Genomic DNA, 15,649 nt, shown 5'->3' on the forward strand with positions numbered 1-15,649 from the left:
CGAAGTAGACTACAGCAAATAAAGAATCCTGCTTAAAAGATACCCCTAAGTCTCCTGGTTTTCGCTTCTGAGTTTTTCTACACTTCAGAAGAAGGTTTACAACAGATGGTGCCGTGACCCGGATGGAGAAACTGAAACTCAACAAAGAATGAACTTTTCCAGACTGAATTTTGAAACATCCAGCTAAACAAAGATTGCCAGACTGAATCTTTCCAGCTTCCTCCAGATTGAAAACTTCAAGCTGAACCAAGATTTCCAGGCGGAATCTTTCTATACAACAAAAATTTGGTGAGTTTCACTCCATTCAGAGAACCGTTGAAAAAACAGTAAAAAAAAATTTGTTTATCCTCTGCGCCATCAGAGAAGTTAACAGACAGCTGTAGGGTTTGTTAACTAAAGTTATCCTCTAAAGTTGCTTTTAGAGATGAAATGTATCCTCTGTTTTTCAGGCAAGGAAGATTAATGTACATGTTAATATTGTTTATCCTCTGCTTTGCCAGGGAAGGGTTTTATCCTCTATAAAGTTAGGGAAGATTAGCATCAAGTGCTAATATATTGTACCCTCTGTTTTCAGGCAGGGAAGATTAACATACATGTTAATATTGTTTATCCTCTGCTTTGCCAGGGAAGTGGCAAAAGTGAAGAAGTGGGTTTTTTTCAGGCAGGGAAGATTTTAGCGTAAATTGCTAGTAATATGTGTATCCTTTGCTTTAGGCAGAGAAGGTTAGCATTAACAACAGTAATCTGTGTTAACAAGTGTACCCTCTGTGGATCAGAGAAGTTTTAGTGTCTGTTTGACACTAAAGACAATTGGCAACAAAGAAAACTCACAACAATGTTTAGAAGGAATGCTAGACTAATCCCCACAACAGAAAAAGGTGGTCTTGCTACTCCTTTATGGACAGACAGTGAGTTCAGGTCATTGTTAGGGGAGCAGATGGACTCCATGGTGACTGAGTCAGTCAGATTGGATTTGAGAAAGAAATTTGGTATTCACCCAGAAAAAGTATGGTCTATTGAAGAATGCAAGAAGGTGTTGAGTGCATGTATCAGGAAGAGAAACATATAAGGCATTATTTTCAGTCACATGGAATTTAGCTTATCCATTGCACTAAATTAAAAGAACAGAACAAACAATTGCACACTAAGGTGGGCCATAACAAGGCCTCAACCAAATGTGACTCAGAAGACCAACAGTCAGATGAAACTTATCCTGACTTACAAGCATTCTTTGAAACAGATGTAGACATCCCATCAGTAACTGATAAGCATGTAAATTCAGTCAATGTGTGCGGGGCTAGAGAAAGATCACACGTAAGCGAGGAGACGGAAAGTGTTCCTCCCAACTCTTCTGTTGTCCAAATCCAAACTTTTGACAAAGTGCTAAGACCAAAGGATATAGAGAAACTATCCCAGAGTCTACCCTCAGTACGCACAGATTTTTCTGAATTTAGAATGGCATTTATCAGTAAAATGCGTCTTTACGACATGTCGTTGGCAGAAGTCACACAGCTGATGTCACAAATTCTAACTGAATCTGAATTCAACAGTTTTGAGTCTGCTGTTACTTCTAAACTACAACATGAAAGAAAAGATGAATTGAGAGAGGGAGTTCTGAAAGCATTAAAGAACATTGTTGGACCGAACATGGACTGGTCAAAGATCACTAGTTGTGTACAGAAGAAACATGAGAATGTTAGTGAGTACACTGAAAGATTTTGTCAGTCAGCTGCAGCATACAGTGGTATAGCTGACACTTCAGAGAAGGTGCTAGATAATAATGGCCCCCTAATTCGCACATGGTTTGATGGTCTGTTGTTAGAACATAGAAATGCATTGCCTTTCTTAGAAGTCACATGGTCCACTAGAACCCTGCAAAGTAACCTAGACAGATTAGCTACTTGGGAAAGAGATTCTGATGTCAAAGCAAGAGTAAAAATTGCAGCAGCATCCTTTAAGGTCAACACAGAGAATCAACAGAAACGCAAATGTCCTAAGAGAGAGGGCAGCAGTTGTTATTACTGTGGTATACATGGACATTGGGGAAAAGAGTGTAGGAAACACAAAAAGAACTTTAAACAAGTTAACAATGTTACTCAGCTCCTACTCAGTCTGCTTGCTACTCTGAAACAGCCCCTCCCCTCATCATTAAACTGGGGAAGCTGGTTGATGTGTTAACCATTTGGGCTGTGAGTGCTTAATTTCCCCAGTAACTTACAACAAAGATGAAAGACTTATTTTTGTTTAATAGAACAAAAAGAAAGTGACGGTCTCACCCTTCCTTTGGGGAACACTGGTTAAGTAAACTCACAGCCTTAAATGTTATGCTACAGCACAGGCCCTTCATCAGTAATGGTGTTAGGTCAGACTGTAAATGTAAAATGCCTTCATGCAAGGTCCACACTGATGAATGAAGCAAAATAAACTTCTGTCACCTCCTCCCATTGGGGAAATTGGTTAACTACCCCCTGTGAGGAATCACCGGAGGCAGTCAGGTCCATTTGCAACGTTTTATTAAGAAGAGTAGTAAGCAGGAAAAGGGTCAGACACTAGCAAGATCAACAACGAGGATTAGGCTCACATTTATCAAATCCAGGCGAGGGGTCAGGGCTGGCAGCGAGCAGAAGAGAATCCAGGGACGAAGCAGGGGGTCGAGAGACAGGCGGCAGACAACGGGATAATCAGATCAGCGGAGGTCAAACACAGGCAGGCAGAGATAAAGGGATAAACGCTCAGAATGTTCACAGAGGAAACGGGACTTCGCACTGTTTGAGAAGTGAATGGGGCTTATATGCAGGTAGATAACAGGGTGCAGGTGCGTGAATGATCAGTGGTGGCAGGTGTGTGAGTAAAGTCAATACTCGGGTGATGGTGCCCTCTGGTGGCCAGTGAGGGATGTTGTGGGTTCTGAGAGTGTGACAGAGCCCCCCCCCCCCCCCCTGCGAGCGACTCCTGGCGCGAGGATGTTGACGGCGTCGAGGTCTACCACGGGGTCGAGGAGCAGGTTTGCTTGGATGATTGTGATGAAACTCAGCGGTGAGAGTGGGGTCCAGAATGTCCGTGGCATTGACCCAGGAACGTTCCTCTGGACCGAATCCCTCCCAGTCGACTAGGTATTGGAGCAACCTGCCCCGGCGCCTCGAGTCCAGAAGTTGGTGTACTCGATAAGCCTCCTCGCCCTCTACCAAGATGGATGGAGGATTCGGTTCCTGGGGTCGATCCTCTCCTCCCTCAGTGGGGTCGGCAGCGGGTTTGAGGAGTGAAACATGGAAAGTGGGAGCAATACGAAAATGATTAGGCAGGGCCAGGCGGTAGGATACTGGAGTGATTTGTCGAAGAATCTTGAAAGGACCAACGTACCTTGGACTGAGTTTTTTGCAGGGGAGTTGAAGACGAAGGTCTCGAGTGGACAGCCACACCCATTGTCCTGGTTGGTACTCTGGACCGGCTCGACGGCGGTGGTCAGCCTGTCTCTTGAAGCGGCGGACTGCACGCTGGAGGTGTGTGTGCGCTTGGTCCCATGTCTCCACACTGCGTCGTAACCAGTCGTCTACGGCGGGAACGTTTGTGGGTTCCCCAGACCAAGGGTATAGAGGGGGTTGGAAACCCAGGATGCACTGGAAAGGAGTCAAGCCCGTGGAGTGCTTTTGTAAGGAGTTCTGGGCGTATTCCGCCCAGATTAAGTATCGACACCAATCCTCTTGGTGATGATGACAGTAGGTCCGGAGGAACCTGATGATATCTTGATTGAGACGTTCTACCTGGCCGTTGGCTTGGGGGTGGTATCCGGACGTGAGGCTCACGTTGACTTGAAGAGCCTTGAAGAAGGCCGACCAGACTCGGGAAGTGAACTGAGGTCCTCTGTCGGAGATAATATCCTCAGGTAGACCATACAACCTGAATACCCAGTTGCAGAGATGTTCTGCCGTTTGTAGTGAGGTGGGAAGCTTGGTTTAAGGGAATGAGGCGCCAGGCTTTGGAGAATCTGTCCACCACGGTGAGGATGGTAGTATGGCCGTTGGAGGCGGGTAAGTCCGTAATGAAGTCAATTGCTATGTGGGACCAGGGACGTTGAGGTAAGGGCAGCGGATTGAGTAAACCGGCAGGTAACAGACGAGATGATTTCTGGGTGTTGCAGACCTGGCAGCGTTGGATAAACCTGGTGGTGTCTTGGGTTAAGGTTTGCCACCAGTAGCGGTTCTGGAGGAGTTGAATGGTGACTGTAACCCCTGGATGACCAGAACTGGGAAGAGCGTGAACATGCTCCAGGACCTGGTTACGAAGTGTCTCGGGGACAAAGATTCTGTGAGGTGGACAGGCTATGGGAACCTCCGTTTGAGCGTTGGCCTGCTCCAGCTCGGTCTCAAGATCCCACTGGAAGGGACCAACGACGAGGTCGGGGCCCAGGATAGTTTCAGGAGCTTTGGTGGCTGGTTCTGGGTCGTACAGTCGAGACAGGGCATCGGCCTTAGTGTTCTTAGACCCTGGACGGTAGGTGACCGTGAATTGAAAAAGGGGTGAAGAAGAGGGACCAGGGGGCTTGTCGGGGGTTTAACCTTTTGGCGGTGCGGAGGTATTCTAGGTTCTTGTGATCGGGGAGTACGGTGAAGGGAGTAGCGGCTCCTTCTAGCCAGTGTCGCCATTCCTTGAAGGCGGCCCTGATGGCCAGAAGTTCGCGATCTCCTACGTCATAATTCCTCTCAGCGGCGTTGAGTTTTCTTGAGTAGAAGGCACAGGGGTATAGTTTGGGTGGAGACCCCTGCCGTTGGGACAATACTGCGCCCAGGCCAGTACTCGACGCATCCACTTCCACCACGAAGAGTAGGTTGGGGTTGGGATGGTGCAAGATAGGAGCAGACGTGAAGAGTTGTTTCAACTGATTTAAGGCACGAGTGGAATTTGATGGTCTGATCATTGAGAGCCCGATAATCAATACAACGTCGGAGACCGCCGTCCTTTTTTTGACAAAGAAAAAGCCAGCTGATGCTGGAGATGTTGAGGGTCGGATGAAGCCCTTTGCGAGGTCTTCCTCGATATATTTTCTCATGGCCTCAGTCTCAGGTTGGGAGAGAGGGAAGATACGGCCTTTGGGAGGTGTGGAGCCTGGAACCAGATCGATGGCACAGTCGTTGTTGCGGTGCGGGGGAAGTTTGGAGGCCTACACCTTACTGAAGGCTACGGCTAGGTCGTGGTACTCGGTTGGAAGGTGAACTGAGTCAGTCCCCTCCTGGGGAACAGTGATGTTTCGAATGGGTAGAGGAGTCACAGAGGTGAGACAGGTGGAGCAGCAGGATTTACTCCAGTGGATGATTTGACCGGTTCCCCACTGAATGTGTGGATCGTGCTTGCGGAGCCAGGGTAGACCCAGAATGACTGGTGTGTAAGAAGTTTGAAGAACGAAGAACTGAATGGTTTCAGTGTGAAGAGCTCCGGTCCGCATGTGGATGTGATGGGTGATATGGGTTACTCGACCTGAGCCTAGTGGTCTTCCATCGATGGCCTCGACTGTGAGACAAGAGTAACAACGGGTTAGAGCAATGTTGTTTCGTTGAACAAAGTCTTGTGACATAAAGTTTCCGGCAGCGCCGGAGTCAATCAAGGCATGGGTGTTAATTTGATGCTCATTCACTGTTAGTATAAGAGACACAGATATGCAAGAGTCAGGGTTAGGGGTTTCAGCAGGGAAACTCACCGGTCGTAGATTTCTCAGTGGAGGACGTATGGGACAGTTGATGCGGAAATGACCCACCTCGCCACAATACAAACAAAGGTTTTGACACCTCCGCCGTTCCTTTTCTTCCAGAGTTAAGCGAGAGGTGTTTATCTGCAAGGGTTCGACGTGGTCAGCGGATGCGTGGGTAGAGAGTCTGGGAGGAACCACAGGGCGTGAGGTAAATACAGGACGATGATTCACATGGCGAGATCGGATGAGGTTGTCGATCTGGATAGCCAGATGAATAAACTGATCCAGTTCTCTCCCCTACTCGTGGCAGGCTAATTCAGCTTGTAATTCATGACTCAATCCTCTTCAGAACATCACCTTTAATGAATCATTGGTCCAATCCGTCTGCGCCATGAGGGTTCTGAAAGTGAGCGCATATTCGGCGGCCGTGGAACGACCCTGGGTGAGTTCAAGAAGTCGGTCGCCTGCTCCTTTGCCCTCTTTAGAATGTTCAAAAACCTCTCGAAACTGTTGAAGGAATGTTTCGAAGGTGGGAAAAGCTGTACCATCCGCTCGCCATACTGCCGTAATCCAGTCCAGTGCTCTTCCGGTTAATAGAGTACAAACAAAGGCGATCTTACTGGTTTCGGTGGGATAGAGCATGGGTTGCTGGGCAATGATGAGTGTGCATTGCAGGATAAAGCCTTTGCATTTCCCTGGGTCCCCATCAAACCTCTCGGGAAGTGCGAGGCGAGGGTGCGCGCTCGTGGAGGATTGGGCTTCGGTGGCACGGGGAGCTGGTTGTGGTATTTGCTGTGGAGAAGGGTTGGGAGCGGGGTTTTGCATGGTTTGAATGGCTTTCACCAATTCCTCAGTTACCGATGTGAGACGATTAAGTTGGTGGTGATGAGTGGCGTGTGGTTAAGTTGAGGTGCGTGAGTGATCAGTGGTGGCAGGTGTGTGAGTAAAGTCAATACTCGGGTGATGGTGCCCTCTGGTGGCCAGTGAGGGATGTTGTGGGTTCTGAGAGTGTGACACCCCCACAGCTCCGAACATTGTTTTACAGTGTGCACCAGTCACGAACCCATCCTCATGTATGATGTCTGCAATGACTGAGAATTTGTTAGAGGATGAAGGAGAAATGACTGTGCAAACAACGATTGTGTTACGCTTACATAAACACCTACGAGTGAAGTAAAAGAAACTCCCATAGAGAATTCAGAATTTGAGTTGTTTGTTGATGGTTCAGCTCAAGTAATTGAAGGTAACAGACGAGCAGGTTATGTAGTAACGTCCACCACGGAAGTGTTAGCTTCAGGACGTCTTCCAGATCATTTTTCAGCTCAAGCTGCAGAACTAGCAGCCCTAACAAGAGCATGCACGCTAGCTTCAGGATCAGTTGCTAATATCTACACAGATTCCAGATATTGGGGTAATTCATGATTTTGGTGTCATTTGGCAAACCAGACAGTTTCTAACTTCTGCTGGATCCCCCTTTAATTATGCTGAATTAGTGAAAGATCTAATGTTTTCCATGAAACTTCCAAAGAAATTAGCAGTGATCAAAGTGAAAGCACATCTCACAACTAATACTATGGAAGCTAAAGGTAATGCTCTTGCTGATATAGCAGCTAAACAGGCTTGTTTCTATGCAACTGTACAAGTGTGTTCAGGTAGTGCAGCACAGAAGACAATTATGCCTCCTGAATCAATAATTGAAGTGTACAAAGACATTCCTCTGTATGAAGCATGAACATGGTTAGACAAAGGAGCCACAGTGGATTCATCCAGTTACTGGAGCAAAGGGGGAAAGTATGTCGCTCCCAAATCACTGTTGCCATATTTGGCTCAACAAATACACAATTTGGTTCACAGTGGTCCAGCAACGATGAATCACAGGTTCTCAAATCAGTGGTGGAATCCAAAATGTAGCCACAGAAACAGCCAAGAGGTGTGTTACATGTCAGAAAAATAATGATGTACCAGTGCCCACTACACCAGCAGCACATACCCCAGCCCCACCAGGACCATTTCGTCACCTGCAAGTTGATTACATATCATTGCCTCGTTGTAAGGGAAAAACTGATGTTTTGGTAGTAATAGATAAGTTCTCAAGATGGGTTGAAGCTTATCCAACAGGGCGTGCTACAGGTGCACATACTGCTAAATGTCTTGTCACTGATTTCATTCCCAGATGGGGATTACCAGATTGCATTGACTCAGATCAAGGTACACACTTCACAGGACAGGTAGTCAAGGAAGTGTCTAGAATTATGAAGAATAAGTGGAATCTTCACTGCCCATACAGGCCACAAGCATCAGGACAGGTTGAACGATCGAACAGAACAATCAAAACCAGACTAAGCAAAATGCATCAGGAAGGAGTACCATGGGTGGAAGCGCTGCCAGCAGTACTGTGTAGTATGAGAGCATCACCAGACCCCAACAGAACCCCAACAGAACAGTAGGACTGAGCCCTCATGAGATTATTACTGGACGCCCCATGCAGATGCCAGGTGTGATGGATCTTAGAAATGCTGATGTACACATTGCCTCAGATGCCCTGATTGCTTACTGTGAAAACCTAACAAAGGCGGTACAGAGTGCCAGAGAGAGAGTTGAGTCATGTTGGCAGACTCCACCAGAAGGTGGACACACAATCATCCCAGGTCAATGGGTCATGATAAAGTCATTCAGAAACAAGCCATTAGAACCTAAGTGGCATGGGCCACATCAAGTGATGTTGATTACAACAGCTGCAGTATTGTGTCAGGGAAGAAAAACCTGGACTCATTGTACACACTGTAAAGTTGTTCCCCCACCTACAGGGATAGGTTAGGACATGGAACCAGTGAGGAGCCCCGGGAAGAACCGAATGCAACAGGCTTCAAGGTTGACCCTGGGGTGAAGACTTCCCTCATAGGCCCTATCCTAGTCCATCCTTACCTTACTGTTCCTTAGGTGTCAAATGGTTTAAGAAATAGGGAAAGAGGGAACAACAATAGCAGACTCAGAAAAGTTTACAACCCTAGTGTTTGAACAAATACTGCTCCACTGTCTAGCAGACTCAGAAAAAGTTCACAATCCTAGTGTTTGAACAAATACTGCTCTACTGTCTTTTGTTTTCTTTCTTACTCTGTGCAGATACCACTGATGACTGTCCCGGGACCCATACGCACCGACCTCGTCATCTGCGTATGAAGCCACAAGAAAACCTCAAGAAAACGACTAGACCCACTGCCGAACCAACTATCACGAAAGAAAAAAATACACAACGCAGAGACTCACATACGAAACCTTCAGTCATCCATCAACATGATCAAGATTGTCGTACCAGTAACATCACAGACACTCTCGCTTCGCACAAGATAATGATCTTACAGAACAGAGTGGCCTTGGATTGCATTCTAGCAACGCAAGGAGGAATCTGCACCATCATCGGACCTGAATGCGGCACCAGGTTAATGGATCCAACAGAGAACTTGAACAAAATCCAACAAGACATTCTTGATCTTTCAGCAAAATTACATCAGATGACTGAAGATAATTCTTCATGGTTCGGAAACTTGTTAGGTAAACTGTGGATATGAATAAAGGAAATAGCAATTCTGCTGTTGTTTCTTCTACTAGCGTACTATCTATGCGTCCACAGTATCAAGTGTTTCATTCAACAAATGACTCACACCCCTCACAGAGAAATGACAGTTCCAAACAGAAAAGCCTATTACTTAAGAACTTCACGGACCCTAAAATTGCATGTTTGTTTCTGTGTCAGCATGCAATTGCAGAAAAGCAAACACAGAACGTGCGTTATGTGCCTGTAACATTCACAAGTTACAAGAATGAACGTTTAAGTGTTTAAATTTGTATTTTGTGAGAGTTATTTAGAACTCTCAAAGGGGGAAATGTAGGATTACAAATTTTATTTAAATGTTTAATTGAGCTTCCAATACTATAGTTGTCATGATTCTGCAATCATGTTCTTGATTTTCCTAGTCTTGTGGCAGGATCATGGCTAATCCATGTTTTGTGTACAAGGGCCACACAAGCACATTGCCCAAACAACAGGCCATGCGCTTGTGTTGTCTCGTTAGATACCCCGCCCCCTTGTTATCCTCGTCTTGTCATTACCTAGTCTGTCACCTGTTCCCCTCATTAGTTTCTTCCTATTTAATCCCCTTGTGTTTGCTGTCCAGTGTCGATACATTGTCAACTAATGCGTGTATAATTAGTGCACCTATAATGTGTCCACCTTGTATAATGTGCATCGCATAATTTAGGTGGCCCAGCAGCGAGAGAAGTTCGCGTTTTGAACAATCTGTGCTGTCTGTAAAATTGGATGCGATTAAAATGATGCGATCGATTTTTTCCTTAGGCAGTGAGGCCTGGTATTTTGCTGAGTCCAGATTGATGCCTAAGAACTCGATGGATGTAGTTGGACCCGATGTTTTCTCCTGGGCTAACGGAATCCCAAGCTGGCGAAAACTTTTTTCACTATGTGGAGGTGAGACTCGGAGATGGTGTCGTGAGGTGAAATTATTAGGAAATCGTCGAGCAGATGGAGAAGATGAGGAATTACATAATTATTGGAAAGGATCCAACATATGGCTTCAGCGAGAGTGTCAAAGATTTTTGGGCCGAAAGTTAAGCGCATGGCGAAATAATACTTTTTCTGCCAGTTTACAACGAATAAGTGCCATGAATCGGGTGGATTGGCATTACTTTAAAAGCAGAGGAGATATCTACTTTTGCGAGCCATGCACCTCTTCCAGCTATTTTAATCATGGTTATGATTTAATCATGGTTATGATTTCGCATCAGGCCTATAGGGCTGATGCGAAATTTGTCGAACGGGGGGCCTCGAAACCAGATTCATCATGAAACCAGATTCAATATCTTTTTTAATTAGCTTTTTTACTACTCCAGACTCTGCTAAGGCGGACTGAAGGTTAGCGCAGATAGCATTTTGGGAAGGGAGGGGCTGAGGAGGGGAGTTGACCTGAAGAAGGTTGGCGCCCTTCCGTGACTGGTTCCGGGGCGCGGCCCAGGCTAGCGGATGGTCTGTGACGCCGTGGCGCGGGGGCGGGGCCCGGCGTTGCAAGTGAGGAAGGAGGTACTGCGGGACGAGCGAACAGGGCCCTGCGAGCCTTGCTCGTTCGAGCCGAAGGAACTGGAGCTGAAACAGAAAGGTGAGAAGATTGTTAGGTGACATATAAATTAAATAATTCTGCTTTTCTCATCCTGCGGGAGAAATTTGCGTCAGAATTAATTAGGGCTTGTCTTAGCCCCTTAACTGTCCACTTCCCTATGGGAGGGATGTTTGGGGGACCTGGAAGGTGGGAAGGCGCGGAGGAAGACGATGATGTAGATGATGAGTTCCTCGCTGGCGGTGGAGAGGGGAGTCTACGGCGTCTTGGAGTATGCGAAGGGGATCTGGAGGGCCGATGTCCCCTGGTTAAGGATGGAGGCTCAATGTTGTCGTTGGCTGCTGGAGAAGGAAAAGTCGCTGGATCTGCATTTTGCGGTGGAGATGACTCCGTGATGAAAGATTCATCGTCGGAGGGGAAGAGCTCTATCTCGGACATGACTGCACGAAGGCGGATTCAGATGCTGAGAAATTAGTCATGAGACAGGAGGTAAGGGAAGGCTTTATTTATACTGGCTTCTTCTTGTGCTGATTGGATGATTACCTGAACATGCTCCTCCCGAACTTTGTTACATAAAACTTCATTTAGTGGAGCCCGCTTTTCCTGAAATAACAGCCTGTAAATTTTACCACTAACCACAGCTAAGTCCCTGATGTCTGACTGCAACTATTTTAAACCATTGCTCCTTACAAAATATCTCCAGGTCGGTCAGGTTTGATGGCTGACAAATGTGGGTTTTCGGGGGTGCCCCAATGCATAAAACTGTATAGTTTCTGAGGAGCAAAATGACCATAGTCTAGTCACCCTAATGGTCATATCTGGTTATGGAGATACATACACTAGTCTTTTCTTTCTTTCCTTTATCTGGTCCAATCGGCAGGCATGAACTACATCAAGACTCAGTTGGAGCAGGAGCCAGTGCAGTCTAAACAGTCAGAGCAGCAGGAGGAGGAGGAGGAGGAGGAGGAGGAGGAGGAGGAGGAGGAGGAGAAGGACGACTACTTTGACATTATGAAAGACAACGTCCAAGAGACCTCTAAGCAGCTGGATGAATACCTGCCCAGCACAGCTATTACCATCAGACATTAAGAGAATACAGGTCCTTCTCAAAAAATTTGCATATTGTGATAAAGTTCATTATTTTCCATAATGTAATGATAAAAATTAAACTTTCATATATTTTAGATTCATTGCACACCAACTGAAATATTTCAGGTCTTTTATTGTTTTAATACTGATGATTTTGGCATACAGCTCATGAAAACCCAAAATTCCTATCTCAAAAAAATAGCATATTTCATCCGACCAATAAAATAATTGTTTTTTTAATACAAAAAAAGTCAACCTTCAAATAATTATGTTCAGTTATGCACTCAATACTTGGTCAGGAATCCTTTTGCAGAAATGACTGCTTCAATGCGGCGTGGCATGGAGGCAATCAGCCTGTGGCACTGCTAAGGTGTTATGGAGGCCCAGGATGCTTCAATAGCGGCCTTAAGCTCATCCGGAGTGTTGGGTCTTGCGTCTCTCAACTTTCTCTTCACAAGATCCCACAGATTCTCTATGGGGTTCAGGTCAGGAGAGTTGGCAGACCAATTGAGCACAGTAATACCATGGTCAGTAAAACATTTACCAGTGGTTTTGCCACTGTGAGCAGGTGCCAGGTCGTGCTGAAAAATGAAATCTTCATCTCCATAAAGCTTTTCAGCAGATGGAAGCATGAAGTGCTCCAAAATCTCCTGATAGCTAGCTGCATTGACCATGCCCTTGATAAAACACAGTGGACCAGTGGTTATGGTTTACTGGCCATGGTAATGGTTTACTGACCATGGTATTACTGTGCAAACCTGGGTGTGCTCTTTGATACCAATCTTTCATTTGAAAGTCATGTGTCTAGTGTCTGTAAAACCGAATTTTTCCTTCTTAAAAATATATCTAAAGTACGTCATATGCTCTCATTGACAAATGCGGAACAACTAGTTCATGCGTTCATGACATCAAGGCTAGATTATTGTAATGCTCTACTGGGTGGTTGCCCTGCACGCTTAATAAACAAACTACAGCTAGTTCAAAACGCAGCCGCTAGAGTTCTTACCAGAACCAGGAAGTACGACCATATTAGCTCGGTTCTGTCAACACTGCATTGGCTCCCTGTTAAACATCGTATAAATTTAAAAATATTGCTGATTACTTACAAAGCACTAAATGGTTTAGCTCCCCAGTACTTGAGCGAGCTCTTAACGCATTATAGTCCTTCAGGTCTATTGCGATCTCAAAGTTCTGGCCAGTTGATAATACCTAGAATATCTAAATCGACTGCTGGCGGTAGATCCTTTTCCTATTTAGCACCAAAACTTTGGAACAATCTTCCTAACATTGTCCGGGAAGCAGACACAGTCTGTCAGTTGAAAGCTAGACTAAAAATACATCTCTTTGACCTAGCATTCACATAACACTCTATAGACTTCTATAATTCAATATTAGGCTGCTTACACTCAAAAAAATGATGTGTTGGCTTTACTTAACTTTTTTATGTAAACAGGTTCCACTGGTTCCACATAACTGGGTTTCGTTAAACAAACTTAATTTGTTGATGTAACTTCAACATCATGGAAGTCATTTTAAGCGATCCAATGAAACTCTGAGCTGAGTGTTAAATGAACACTGAAGCAGTGTTGAAGTTAATGAGATAATTAAGTGAATTATTGAGTGATGATTGAGCATTATTGAAGACACCTGATGTTAACAAGCAGAATCACTGAAGGAGAAAACCGGAATTTCACCATTATGTCACCATTGTGGAGATGAGTGTTTGTTTTAGTTGGCCTCTTGACCCCCACATTATTTACTTCAGATTACGTTTGGCTGCTGTACATGAGTATTAACAGCCAGATGAACAAATAGAAAAGGTGATTTGATGATCTTGGTTGTTTATTTAACATAATCATTGTATCACAATCATTTGACCTGAATTACTGAACTCATATAGAACTAAATTCTGAGTTAAGTTTACCACATGGATTATAGCAACACTACTGTTGTAGAACATACCATTTTTAGCCTTTTCAATGGAATCCAAATGATTAAATCAATAAAAAAAAGGAACTTTTAAAAAAAAATTAGTTAATTCAGGCACACACAGACATCAAGATTCAGCCTGTGAATCTCAACAGTGGTGACAATTATAAAGCATGTTGCAGTGCATTCTGGGTGCCACCAATCAAAACTCATTCATGGCTCCCATCATGCATTGCTACATGAATAAATAATGAGCTTATGTTCAGAGGTGATCTGTTTGTCACCATTGCTGAGATTCATACGCTAAATATTGATGTTTCTGTGAGCCTGCATAAGAAAGTTTTTTAAAGTTTTTTATTTGATCTGATCATTTGGATTTCTTAGAAAAGGCTAAAAAAAGGGTACACTCTACAATAGCAGTGCTGCAATAATCCATAAGGTAAACTTAACTCTCAGAATTTGGCTTCCGTATGAGTTCAGTGAATCACGTCAAATGATTGTGATATAATGATTATGTTAAAACACAACCAACATCTACAGATCACATGTTCTATTTGATCTGGCTATTATAACTCAGATACAGCAGCCAGACAAAATATAAAGTTAACAATGTGTGGGTCAAGAGACCAACTAAAACAAACAATCATCTCCATAATGGTGACCTGAAATTCCGGTTTTCTCCTTCAGTGATTCTGCTTGTTAACATCAGGTGTCTTCAATAATTCTCCATCATCGCTCAATTATTCACTTAATTATCTCATTAACTTTAACACTGCTTCAGTGTTCATTTAACACTCAGCTCAGACTTTCATTGGATCGCTTAAAATGACTTCCTTGATGTTGAAGTTACATGAACAAATTATGTTTGTTTAACGAAACCCAGTTATGTGGAACCAGTGGAACCTGTTTACATAAAAAAGTTAAGTAAAGCCAACACATAATTTTTTTGAGTGTAGATTAGGTCAGCCGGAACTGGGAACACTTCCCTTGATGTACTCGTTACATCATAAGAAGAATGGCTTGTACGCTAATTTTAGTGTCCTTGTTTATCCTGAGGTTTTTCCCGCAGCCTGCCGGATCCAGGCCGTTTCCAGATCTGACGAAGGACTTTCGCCTGGACCTGATGACAATGCAGTGCTGAAGTGCCAACTAGCCTCTCCCTATGGAGGATCCCTATACCACTCTACAGATAAAGCGTTGTGGAATTTTTCGGTTCGCGTACCTACCCAAAGTGATAAGATACAATAAAATTCTACACAAGACAAGTAGTTTGTTTAGGCATGGTTTGTAAGGAATTACAAACCTGCGCACATATATTCAAACGCACATAACTATAGAATCAATTCTTAATGCGCATGTGAACGCCATCAGCGTCTATCACAGGTTCACGTTTAAAGTCTGTTTAGAGAGAACGTGTCGTCTTAGCGGCCTCTAATTTAATAAAAAATGATGATTTAAACGGAAGTGAATCAATCAAAACTAACTTTAGCTGGAAAAAACTTTTTTCAAGAACCACTATAAAACCAAACCAATCTCTGTTACCTTAAATTATATTTTTATCTCTGTAAAGCTGCTTTGAAACAATCTAGATTGTTAAAAGCGCTATATAAATGAGGATGACTTGACTTGACCAACACCAGCAGCTGACATGGCACCCCAGACCATCACTGACTGTGGGTACTTGACACTGGACTTCAGGCATTTTGGCATTTCCTTCTCCCCAGTCTTCCTTCAGACTCTGGTACCTTGATTTCCAAATGACATGCAAAATTTGCTTTCATCCGAAAAAAGTACTTTGGACCACTGAGCAACAGTCCAGTGC

At 44.4% G+C, this 15,649-nt stretch overlaps 1 long non-coding RNA gene across 1 annotated transcript; it reads left to right on the plus strand.

The window, feature by feature from the left end:
• Positions 1 to 156: 156 nt before the first annotated feature.
• LOC143749251 (uncharacterized) lies at positions 157 to 8,877 on the plus strand. The gene is made up of 2 exons (XR_013206907.1): positions 157 to 288; positions 8,491 to 8,877. It is a non-coding gene; the product is annotated as an uncharacterized LOC143749251 (long non-coding RNA).
• The last annotated feature ends 6,772 nt before the right edge of the window (positions 8,878 to 15,649 follow it).

Source organism: Siphateles boraxobius, unplaced genomic scaffold (genome assembly GCF_051911475.1).
Source record: "Siphateles boraxobius isolate OS27281-9 unplaced genomic scaffold, OSU_SipBor_1 1, whole genome shotgun sequence".
NCBI classification, from domain to species: Eukaryota; Metazoa; Chordata; class Actinopteri; order Cypriniformes; family Leuciscidae; genus Siphateles; species Siphateles boraxobius.